This window comes from Eschrichtius robustus, chromosome 16 (genome assembly GCF_028021215.1).
Source record: "Eschrichtius robustus isolate mEscRob2 chromosome 16, mEscRob2.pri, whole genome shotgun sequence".
In the NCBI taxonomy this organism is placed as follows: Eukaryota; Metazoa; Chordata; class Mammalia; order Artiodactyla; family Eschrichtiidae; genus Eschrichtius; species Eschrichtius robustus.
Genome location: NC_090839.1, coordinates 89,944,683 through 89,957,645, shown reverse-complemented (window position 1 = coordinate 89,957,645; position 12,963 = coordinate 89,944,683). Strand labels below are relative to the sequence as shown.

Genomic DNA, 12,963 nt, shown 5'->3' with positions numbered 1-12,963 from the left:
AGCAGCAGGTGGGAAGGAGGAGGCAGCCCAGGCGTCGGGGCCTTGTGGGCACAGCCTGGGAAGGTGACGGAGTCTCACACTGGCGGCTTCCGTTTTCTAGGTGGAGAAGGATGCGAAGTCATTGTCTTAAAATGGGGCGGGGCGGATGCGGGGTTTGAGAGTCAAAGCAAACATGGGATCACAGCCGTGGGAGCTGATGAGAGGACCTGGAGGGCGTGCTGGGGGCACGGAGGGCCTGGCCCTTAGCCGGTCATGCTGGCCGCCTGCAGACGCAGGAAGTCTGTTCCTCACACCCTCTCGAAACGGGCATTTTTATCTGCATCTTTTTTTTGTTGTTTTTTTGGCCGTGCCGTGTGACATGTGGGATCTTAGTTTCCCGACCAGGGATCGAACCCAGGCCCCCTGCATTAGGAGTGCAGAGTCTTAACCACTGGACCACCCGGGAAGCCCTTTATCTGCATCTTAAAGGTGCCTTTAGGCTCTTTCCTTCTGAGCTCCCCTCCCTTGTCTGGTGGGGGGGGGAGGGGGGGCCTGAAAGACCCACCATCTCAGGGATGTGCTTCTTTTCGACGTTTCCCAGGAAGGTAGTCCTTCCCTTCTTTGTGTTTTCCCAAAATGGTAAGCATCCTTCTGGCACTGATTTACCACATATTAATGATTTGTTTTGGGGACTGTTTCAACTCCGAGAGGCCCTGAAGGCCAAGTCAGTGCCTTCTTCATGTTTTTCTACCACGTGTCTGGCAGAGCTGAGTTGTTACCTTAGCGTTGTGTCTCAAATCCAAGTATTCGACTTTTGTCAATTAGGAGTGAACATTTTCCCACGTCCTTGACAGCAAACATGCACTTCGTCAAGGGGTCGTCCTGACCCTGGTGTCATGACGAAGAGTCGTTTCTGGAGGAGCAGATGTGGGCACTTGTGCTCACGGTTGATTCCGCCTGGTTCTCAGAATAAGTGCTGCCCTACTTTTTTAAAATTTATTTTTTATTGAGGTGAAATTCATATCACATAAAATTGCCCACTTTAAAATGAACAGTTCAGTGGTATTTAGTACATCCGCCGGGTTGTGCAGCCACTACCTCTAATTCTAGAACTTACTCATCTCAAAAGGAGACCCTGTACCCTTAAGCAGTCACTCCCCATTCCCCCCCGACCCCTCCGCCCGCAGATCATGACAAATGCTAATCTGCTTTCTGTCTCTATGGATTTGCCTATTCTGGGCCTTTCATATAAACGGAATCATATAATATGTGGCCTTTCGTGTCTGGCTTCTCTCACTTAACATGTTTTCAAGGTTCATCCATGCTGTACTGTGAATCAGTATTTTTTTTTTGGTATGAATGAATAGTATTCCTTTGGGTGTGTAACTATACCATCCATTCATCTGTTGGACACTTGGGTTTATCTCCCTTTTGGGTTGTAAATAGCGATGCTGTGAACACACGTGTAGATGCCCTACTTTTGAACAAACACTGGCCTGTGCCACCTCTCCACTCACCCCCGCCCTGTCCTTCCATCCCCTCCAGACTCCCAGCCCGGTTACCAGCAAAGCCCTCGCCAAGCCCTGAGGAAAGGGAGAATGGAGGCACAGTGGCCCTGCCGCTCGCAGAGAGTGTTTCCAGACCTTTTTCTATGTTCTTCTATTTACATACACAAACATGCAACTGAAGGAAACACTGTGTGTATATGAGAGAGAGGGAGTGAGAGGGAAACATCAATGAAATTATTCTGGACCTTTCATCTGGTAATTTGCTTTTTATTTTCCTAACGCTTTGTCTCAGTGGTCTGTCCACAGTAGTACACACAGATGCACCTAATTATTTTTAGCTGCTGCAAAATAGCCCCGCGTCGCAGTCACTGCTGCTTAACGAGCTCGTCTCCTGTTGATGGGCACGTAGGAGGTTTTCCGCTTTTCACTCTACCAAGTCATTTTGCTACAGACATCGTTTAAATGCTTCCTCTTGTAAAAGTGCCACGATTTCTGCTGGGTTGATACTGAAAGAGGTCTCGGTCACTGGAAATGTGCATTTTTAGTTTGAATAGAATCTAACAATTGCCCCGCTCCTCCCCAGTACTTGTCCGAACACTCCACTCGGAGAACCTGTCTCCCTGTTCTTTTGCCAACACCCTGCGTTCTCCAACTTGATGCTATTGCAAAGCTCGTGAGGAAAACAGTACTGAATTGTTGTTTTCATCTCCATTTCCCTGGATGACAACGACATAATTGTTTGTGGATTGAATGAAGGCAGTGGTTCTCAACCAGGGGCGATTGTATCCCCTCCAGCAACAATGTAGCAAAGTCTGGAGACATATTCGGTTGTCATGCTGGGTGAGCAGTGCTCCTGGCATCTAGTGGGTAGAGACCAGGGATGCAGCTGAACATCCTACAGTGTACGGGACACCCCACAACAAAGAAGGTCAGTGGGGCCGAAGCTGAGAAACCAGGGAGAAGGCAAATATAGTGTACGAAACCCATCACTGAGCGCGGCCTAGAACAACGCATGTGGTTTTTGTAGAAAATCATGATGATGAGACATTTCTCAGCAAAACCTCATCTCCGTACACGAGCGTTGGAGAGCTGCCCTCTAGTATGAATTACACAAGCCGCAGTGGCAGTGAGGACTTCCTATCAACGGTGATTAGCAGTACGACTGCCCACATGTAATTCAGCATCTCCAGCCTCAAGTGATAAGAACCAGGTCAATGGGATTTGCAGACCACAGCCCCTCACTGACCCACAGCGCCCTTCTGTCATTTCCTGTCCCTCTCCTATCCCCTCTGTGCTGGGCACATGTCCCTACCTGAACGATTCCAAGCATCCCTTCACTTTTTGTGCCTTGCCTTTATTTCACAGGCAGGTATTCGAAAATGCCCATTAAATTATTCGACATTTTCTGCTACATAATGAAAATTTATTCCCCTCCACTTTCCCAAATCATCTTAAGGGAAAGAACTAACTGTTTAGGAAACATATTTATGCATATTATTCCTGACCTCTGCCTCTCTTCAAATGTTAAAGGAATATTCTGCACCAACCTGACAAAGACAAACCTTAAAAACAAATTTCACTGCATAAAAATCCCCAGGATTAACTTCCATGGGCAAGAGCTTGGAAAGGGCCCATCTCCCTCGGGTCTCTGTAATGAAATTCAGCAAATAATCAAAAGAACAAACATTAGGAACAATAATGGGCCAAAACATTTTCTCCTTCATAAACTTTGTTAATAATTCCCGTATATACGCCCACACTCACCCTACAGTGCTGGTTTAATAAAACACGACAGTCGACAAGAATTTCATAAGGTTTCAGCCTTTTGCTCCCTTTTGACGCGTGAGTGAATGTTAATACAGCAGACGGAGATGGGGACTGGAGGCGGGTTCATCCAGATGGCCCCGTGTTGCCTCAGTTCACGAGGGAACCGAACATCCCAGTCAAGGCTGCTGTCCATTTATGACATGGACCCTCCAGGTGGATTTGAAACAGTCAGTGCTGCTTTTAAAAATGGGTGGGGTGATGTAAAGGCACATTTGGGAAACAGCCTCCCAAAGTTCGTTCTCCCATGTGGGTAAATGTGCAGTTGCTAAATTCTACACAGTTAATGAGGAATCTTTCATAATTTCTTGAATAGACCATATTTGCTGATTCCACAAATATTTACGTACCCTGGGGTAGACTGAATTACTGGGCAGAGTATTTCCCCACCACTGGACACTGGCCTTGGCCGTATGTCACGTTTTGGCTAATAGGGTGTTAGCAGGCGAGATGCTAAGGCTTAAAATGTGCTCATCCAGTGGGCTACACGCTGCATGCCTCTGGTGTCCCACTAATCCCAAAATAAGAAGCACAGAGCAGGCAAGCTCTGGCCGAGCAGAGCCAAACCCAGCCTAGATCAGCCAAATCCCCACCAACTGGCAGACGTTTGAGCCAGAAATAAGTGCTTGTTATTGTTAAATGCTTGCCATTGTTCACCAGTGAGTTTGGGGTTGATTTGTTACACAGCATTACTGTGGCAATAGCTGACCAATACACTCCTATAGTACTCTCAAACTCAGGGCGCAAAGATGAAAAAAGTTTTATAAAAGAAGATCCCAGTGTTTAAGGGGCTTGAAGTTGAGTGAGGGGTGCAGACTTGTAAACTGATGCAAAACTGACAGAGGTGCTGTTACAGATGTATGAGCCAGGGTCGTAGGAACCTAGAGGCAGGGCAGGGTGCCGTGCTCCTTCTAAGAGATCATGTTACCATGTCCAAGCTCGTACTACTCACCACACGACAGGCAGGTAAATCAAGATACGAGTTGCTGGGGCGAGGAAGAGCGACTTTATCTGCAAAGCCAGCAGACCGAGGAGATGGTGGGCTAGTGTCCCGAAGAGCCATCTTAGCCAAGTCAGAATTCAGGCTCCTTTTATACTAAAAAGGGAAGGTGATGTGCCTGGTCGAGGCAGACTTCTTGGTGTCAAGAACCCTTTGTTCCTGCAGCTGTGCACGTAGGTCAGGTCACCGTGTTCCTGTAAACCTCCAACAGGACAAATGTCTTTCTCTGTTCTGCAACTTTTTATCTCTATCTAAATGGAAAAGTGTTATACCCTTAAAGGTCAGAGCCTTGAGAATGGGCTCTCCTGTGTATTTCAGGCTATAGGCAACATTCTTAACTGGAAGCTAAAGCAATAGGGTACAAAGGTTAAAGTAAAAGAAACAGATCCAGTATGGAGTCAGATTTATTCTTCCCTGTTACAATCAGGGTACCCTTCCTTGGGAAGGCAGCGCAAACTGAGATTTATCAGGCAACTAAGGGAGGGGAAAGAGCTTTTAAGCAAAGAGAAAAAGTGGGTGCAGTGTCCGTGGGTCCGCTGGCATTCAGTCTGGCCAGAGTATGGGATGTTAGGGGCAGGTATATTGACAAATGGGGCCAGAACTGGGGCCCTGTACCCCACTGCAACCAGACCAGTAGCCGCTTCTAAAGTCCTGTGGAAAAAATCTGATGTAAAAACCTGAAAATGATTAAAAAGAGACTTTGAAATAGTGAAAGAAAAATTCAATGTGAAATGAGTATAATAATAAATGAAATAGCAACCTTAGACAATGCTGGCATCTCCAGATGAGACTTGATTTTTCAGCTATGCCTGATAATGGGCAAACTGAGGGTCATGGAAGCAGAAAATATCATCCAGACCGACAGGCTGTGAAAGTCAACAAAGAATTGGAGAAAAACACCAGAAGGATAAAAAGCTTATAAGTGGGCTGAAATCTCCCAGACAGAAAAAATGTCAGTTGACTGAAATGTAAGCTTCTGCACGCTGGGTGTGATGTCCCCTGCTCACCCTATCTCGTCTGTGACAGCAGTAAGTATATGAAGAGCTCCCAGGGCTGGTGGCAGGACAGTGTGTTGAAGGATCCTGCAGCCCAAGAAGAGCACCTTGCAGCTCACTACGTCCAGGGTCAGTGCCTGGAAAGGTGTCCATGGGAAGGACCGAGGCACAGACTCACCACCCACCAGGGGAGCCTGGCAGCCAGAATAAATACAGGCAGCAGGCTCAGGGCAGGACAGTAGGGGTTGGTGGGGACTGGGGCTCACAGCCCAGAAGGGCAGCTGCTGCTCAACCCCACCCACCAGTGGGCAGGCGGGTTTCAGGACCCTGTAATGCTGTATCTTCTGATTGTTTTCGGAGGGGTCAGAAATCAAGATTTTTGGCAGGGTCAGAAATCAAGATTCACTTAATGTGTAAAAGCTGTTAACAATTCAAATTTAAAAACAAACAAACAAAAAAACAGATAAGTACTGCATGTGTCAAATTAAAAACCTGGAAAGATTAAGTCCCAACTGCTGGCCAGCAGTTGAAAGTTTTCATTTAAATCCCAAGGGGAATGGAAGGGCTCGCTACCAGCATAGGATTTCAAGAAGAGCCAGATTTTACCTGGAATCCAAAAGCCTCCTTTGCATTAAGAGTCAGACTAGGAAAGGCTTTGTAAAACCTCGGGAGGAAGAACACAAAAGGCAAGAGCAGAAAATATCAGCTGGCTTCAAAGTATTTGTGAAGCATCTGTGCCAGGTCATGAGAATAAAATACAGATACAGTGACCATGTTTTCCTCCAAATGTGGCTTTGTGGGATCTGGGGGAGCAGGGGAGTTGTTGGTTTGGGGTTTGTAGAAGTATCATACAAAGGAATAAAAACAAAATCGCATTTAGTTATGAATTTACCTGAGGGTTTCCCTATGTATTCTGAATACCAGCCTTTTTCACAGTATTATGTCATCATGAGAACCATTGCAGGGGTCTTAACCATTTCATAACTTTTTCTTGGTGTATCTGTCAGGGTTCAATCAGGGAAGCAGGGCCACTATGAGAATTTTGGAACTAGGGGTTTATTCTAGACATTGGACCTTTACACACCCGGGAAGTGAAGGCTTGGAAGGTGCTTCTGGGAGATCACAGAAAAGTCATTCAGCAGTTTCCGCGGAACACGGAGCAGTGGGCAAGGTGGGTCCTTGGGGGAAATAAAAGAAGTCAAGCACACGCGGCAACTTTAGCGGACTTGGCTGGGAATTCCATGGAGAGGATGGTGGGACACACACCTGGGTGGCAACTGTCCCTCTGGACCACGGCCAAGGGTCTGCAGGTGAAAAGAGTAGAGGGTGCTGTGACGTGGAGCCCAGAGGATGTCCGCACCCGCCCCGGGCAGAGTGGAGAGGGTGAGGACCACTGGCCCCAGGGGCACCTTGCGTCTGCGCATTCTGACGTCCGACCAGGATGTACTGGGAACGGCAGCTGCTGCTCGACCCTCCCTCAAATCTCCCATAAATTCCTCTTCCCACCAACTCTAACCAGAAGCTTATAGGGCGGAGACTGGGAAATGTAGTTCTCAGCCTCCGCCGAGGTGGTCAGGTAATTCTGCACGCATGGTGAATGATACAGTGAAGTTAAAACACTTTATCTAGGTCAGTATAATTTTGAAAGCATATTTAACACAAGTTATTATATAAACATTTACTTCATAAAATGTAGGGAAATAGGTGGGGTTTTCCAATAAGCTATACAAAAAGCTTGATTTGTTTACTTAAAATTTTAAAATAAAAAATGAACGTTGAAATCTACATTGAATTTCAACTACCTGTTACATCCTAAAAATGGACAAAAGTTGGCTAGATGTTTGAAATTCTTGAATCTTGGATTTCAAAATCATTAACGGTTTTAAAAACAAGTTTCGTGTTTTATTTTTAAGTGAAAAGATGAGAGAGATGGTTTCAAGTGCTCGCTGCTGGCATCTCTTCGCAAAGAGCACAGCGGAGAGAGATGGGTAAGGACTCTCCCGGGAAGAGTCAAGTCAGGCAGGACTATTGCTTCACTCTTTGTGACACGTTTTTAAAAGAGAAAGGAATCTCAATGTGTCATTTTCGATACAAAGACAGCAATTTATGGCTCTTGTATAGAGCTACTGAGTGTCATCTAGAGACAAATCTGAAGTCTCCCTATTTCTTTTTTATTCTCCTATTTAACTGTATTTAAAATTCAGCATTCAGTATGCTTCCCATCTTTGAACAATGGTCTGGTCCATGTATGCTCTAAGCTGTGGCTAAGGATGACAGCCATGTAAAATTACACAATTAAAACTTTTAAAACCATTTAAAACTGTATAGTGGTCAAGCCTGCCTTGGTGGCCTGAGTCATTCCACGACTGACAAAGCAGACAGAGGAGAGATGGCCACAGTCATTCGAGCTCCAGTTGCCCGTCAGGGGACCTGAGGGGCCAGTTTCTACCTTGCCTCATACGGGGCACTGGCCAAGCTGGCAGTCGGACACCAGCCAGAACGAGAGATTATAGGCTCCCCCGCCTCAAAAAAAAGATGGGACATCTGGGCAGTGAGGAACAAAGGCCCAGATCTCTACCAGCCCGACTGGTAAAGGTCTTTCCAGTCAAAGCCAGTCCATAACACCTGAGGTAGGCAGCTGTTTCTTCAAACACACAGACACCAATGCAAAGCTACAAGCAACACAAAGAATCAGGAAAACAAGAGAACAAAATAAATCTCCAGTATCTGACCATGGATGTCCATGGGCCGTGACACGTGCCCATCATGAAGTGGCACTCAATGAATGGTGACTGAGAGGATAGAGAGGGGTCATTCCCTGAGTCACGGGGGAAGATTTGGGGCCAGATGACTCACGCCAAACTGGTTTCTTACAAAACAGTATTTATTGCTGTGTATAACCAAAAAATCCAAGGGGAGACCTCACCTTGATCCAGGGTTGGTGTCATCAGGCCCAGCCCGGCTCCATTGCTAAGCTCTACTTTCACCATGCTATCTTCTGTATTGACTAGAATCGTCTTTGACTGCAAATAACAAGACGTCTGAGCAACAGCAACTGCATAGCACAGGAGGAGCCTCCAAGCACACTTCTGGCAAAAGCGGGGCCTTCCCTTGTTTGCAGCAACATAAATCAGATACCTGCCCTGGAGACAGAGGTCCCCCTGAAAGGGAAGGTTGAACGCGAGAAGCAGGGCAGGTGGGACAAAGTGGAAATCACAAATAGAAGAGAGACTTTTGCTTTGTATAAAACTGCAGGCAAAAAGAAAAGAAAAAATATTAATACATAAAAAATGTCTTAACATATAAAACAACTAATTAGAATATATAACAGAAGAAGTAATTCCCTAAAAAAAGGCAGGAACATCAACAGCAAAGATAAAATACCTAAGAATAAAATATGCAAGGTCATTATGAAGAAAACTTTAATATGCTCCTGAGGGGCACAAAATAAGCCTAGAATAAATGGGAAAATATATCACATTTTTACATTGGAAGATCTACATAATAAGATGCCCATACTTCCAAAATTAGTGTGTAAATCTACCATAACCCCAATAACAATACCAAGAAGGTGTGTGTGTGTCCAATATGCACAGCTGATGTCAAGTTGATGTGGAAAACCAGTTAAAAACTGACAGGAACATCTGAAAAAGAAGGGAAAAATCAGTCCTACCAGATATTAAAACATATTTTTAAACTTACCTTCCCTAAAACAGTGTGGCACTAACATGTGAATGGACAGAAAAATCAATGCAACAGAATAAAAAGTCCAGAAATAAACTCCAACATTTATGAGAATTTCATTTATGACAAGGTTGGCATCTCGATCAATGGTTTTAGAACAACTGGGCAGCCATTCTCACATCCATGTAAATAATAAGTTAGAACAAAGGTTTAAATTATGTTTTAAAAGGAAACCACAAAAGTAATAAAGAATAATACATTAGGTTTAAAAAATAATCTTGGATTTGGGGAGCTGTATATCTATGATACAAACTCAGAAACTGTAAGATAAAAAACCAGATTTGATCACATAATAACAATAATAATCACAACTTCTGTATGACAATCCACCCTAAGCAGACCCATGAGACAAACAACAAACTTAGAAATATATTTGCAAGTTGTATCACAAAGGTCTAAATTCCCTAATAAGAAGACACTAGTCACAAAAACTTTAAAAGGACAAAGGCTATGAAGAGACAGTTCAAAGAGGAAATTTAGTGCAAAGAAACCAGTAGACGCTTTTGCCATTCTGCCTGGAAATCTTAGCCGGATCCATCCGTTCATTACAGACATTTCCTGTTTCCCATGTTACCATAGCAACCATTCAGCTAAGCTTTCTGCCACCCCGGAACCAGGGTCTCCTTCCCACCAGCTCCCACCAGCATGTGGCAGCCCATCCCCTCAATGGCAGCCCATCCCCTCTGCCCACCACTATATGCACACGTGTGTGCATGTGTATATATATCTCCATGCACATACGTGGATACACACATATGTACGTATACACATATATACACACACATACACCTGGTTGGTTGTACATAGAAAATATGTCTGGAAATATATACAGTTGTCCCTCAGTATCCACGGGGCATGGGTTCCAGGACCCCCGGAGGTTACCAAAATCCACGGATGTTCAAGTCCCTTGTATAAATGATGTTGAACAGTCAGCCCCCTGTATCTGTAGTTCTGCATCTGCAGATACGGAGAGCTGACCATACACATGTATGATGACAAATAAGATCAGTTGCATCTGGAGAAAAGAACTAAGTAGCATGAGACAGGGGTAGAAGGAAGATTTTCACTATGTCCTATTTTGTGGCTTGTGAATTTTGAACCACATAAATGTATTATCTATTCAAAAAACTGTTATCAACTTTGAAGAGGAAAAAGTTTTAACTTTAAAATATATATTTAAGGTTGTTGTATCTCCATGATTGTAAAACAATTGTTGTTCATAATGATTTCCATAAAAGAGACCCTCACTAAATGGATGAGAATTCATGAACTTCCCTGAAATGCACAATAATCAATTAAAACATTAGGTACCATTCTATCAAAAATTGGTGTTAAGAGGTATTGTCAGGAGGAATAAAGGAAAAGCCTCTTCACTTTCTCGGGACATGTAATGGCCAGTTTTTGCTAAGGAGGGATTCTGTCTGGGCCACACCCTTGGTTTTACAGCATGCTGCTAATGAGGCCAGTGTCATGAGGTCAGTATTTCGGGGAATTGTAAGAAGGACTGCTCACCCCTTCCAGCCATCCTTTAAATCCCAGCCAGTGATCCAAGGGGTTGCCCGTTGAGAGGGCAAATGTCTCAGTGTAAATCGTTGGTCGTTACTGGCAAAAGAACAGAGGCTCCGGGTCCCACTGATGTGGGTCAGTGGTGTCATGGTTTTAATGGGCTTTGCTTCATCCTGCGATGGCACCACTGGTCTATCACAGGGCACCAGTTCACACAGCGAGGCAGCAAAGCCCGGGCAGCCCCAGTGGGTTCCAGTCATCCTCTCTGCTTCCGTCAGCCTCTGCAACGTGTTCAGCGCTAAAACCAGGAGTCAGTGAAACTTGTGTAAGGGATTAGAGATACAACTGAGTTGAGAAAAAATCGGCCCACAGAGCATGAACAGAGCTGGGTTCTTGGTGAGACATCTCTCTCCTCCGTCTCCGTTTTACCCACTTATGCCTCTGAGATCCAGGGCCTGTTCTCTGCAGGGTGGGGCTGTGATTCGATCAAAATCTGGATATTTGATTGTAGACGTGAGGAATAGACCAGACGCGGGCTTGGTGACAGTCTCGTCACCCTCCGCTTCATGGATTCAGTATTTGGGAATTTGCCTGCTCGCTAAGATGCGTGTGAAACCCCAGGCCAGTACTGGCAGTGCTTTCCCAGCCATCGTGGACACACGCAGAGCAGCAAAAATTCGAGTCTCTGTATTAGTTTACTCGGGCTGCCAGAACCAAATACCGTAGGCTGGGGGCTGAAACGACAGAAGTCTGTTGTCTCACAGTCCTGGAGGCTGGAAATCCAAGATCAAGGTGTTGGCAGGGTTGTTTTGTCCTGAGGCCTCTCTCCCTGGCTTGCAGACGGCCACCTTCTCCCTGTGTCCTCACATGGGCTTTCCTCTGGGCACAAGTGCCCCTGGAGTCTCTCTGCGTACTAATCTCCTCTTCTTCTAAGGACACCAGTCCTGTTGGATTAGGGCCACCCTAATGACCTCATTTTAACTGGGTCACCTCTTTAGAGACCCCATCTCAAAATACAGTCACGCTCTGAGGTCCCGGGGGTTAGAGCTTCAACACGTGAATTGGAGAGGACACAGTTGAGCCCAGGCTGGTTACCTGGTGACACGTTTCCAGCTGAGGTTGAACAGGTGACGCTCTGCCTTCTCAGTTCAGCTCACACTTCAAACAAGCATGCTTCCCACGGTCTACCCAGTGAAGCTTGTTCACATTTCTGTGCTTTCTGGTGGTGATTTTGCTTGTTGAAAAAGGCCCCAAGCCTGATGCTGAAGGGCTGGCTGGTATTCCCAAGCCCAGGAAGGCTGTGATGGGCCCCATGGAGGAAACACACGTGTTACATGAGCTATGTTCAGGTGCACGTTACAGCACTGCTGGTCGTGAGTCCGATGTTAATGAATCAAAAATATCACTGGGCTTCCCTGGTGGCGCAATGGTTGAGAATCTGCCTGCTAATGCAGGGGACACGGGTTCGAGCCCTGGTCTGGGAGGATCCCACGTGCTGCGGAGCAACTAGGCCCGTGAACCACAACTACTGAGCCTGCGCGTCTGGAGCCTGTGCTCCGCAACAAGAGAGGCCGCGATAGTGAGAGGCCTGCACACCTCGATGAAGAGTGGCCCCCGCTTGCCACAACTAGAGAAAACCCTCGCACAGAAACGAAGACCCAACACAGCCAAAAATAAATTAATTAATTAATTAATAAAATGTCTCTTTGCCTTTAAAAAAAAAAAATCACTGAATTAGGTGTCCTGAAAGAGAAACACACATAAAACAAAGGAACGTGTTGATTGTTTGGCAAGAATGTTGTGACCAGAGGCTCACAGGAACCTGACCCTGTATTTCCCCTGTGAGAAATGGTTCCATATTCACTAATTCCACGTTCGCGGCGAGTTTATAGGATGTAACTACCATGAGTAACTAGAATCAACCGAAGCTTGATCCCAGTTTGGTCTGAAGGAGATGCATTGGCCTGTCTTCAGCTTATTTATTCCATTAGTTGTTTCCTCCCCCGCCCCCTGAGGTAATTCTCCTCACCATGGGGTGGCCTGGATGTCCAGATGTTTTCATAACTTTCTTCATGGAGTTTGCAAAGCCTTTTCTACAGTCATTCAGGTGCAGGTTGTTTCTTCAGAAGAGGGACCACCAAGGAAAGATGGGGCTTTAATTCTAGATATTTTAGAATCTGTCTCTTGAGCTCATGGTAATTATGCATCAAATTGTCATTCAGATTGGAAGATCTATATTTATGTACTATTTCTTCCATAGAAAAGAAAGAAAAAGTACATGATGTATTTGAGAAGAAAGAGAAAGAAAGAAAAAGGAAGAAGGGGAGGGAGGGAGGAAAAAGGAAGGAAGGAAAGAAGGAAGGAGTACTGTCCAACAAATAATCCATAACTAAGCCTCCTATGGATG

General features: G+C 45.4%; 1 non-coding gene across 1 annotated transcript; it reads right to left on the bottom strand.

Moving 5' to 3' along the window:
- Window positions 1-372: 372 nt before the first annotated feature.
- TRNAR-CCU (transfer RNA arginine (anticodon CCU)) lies at window positions 373-446 on the bottom strand. The gene has a single exon. It is a non-coding gene; the product is annotated as a tRNA-Arg (tRNA).
- Window positions 447-12,963: the final 12,517 nt, after the last annotated feature.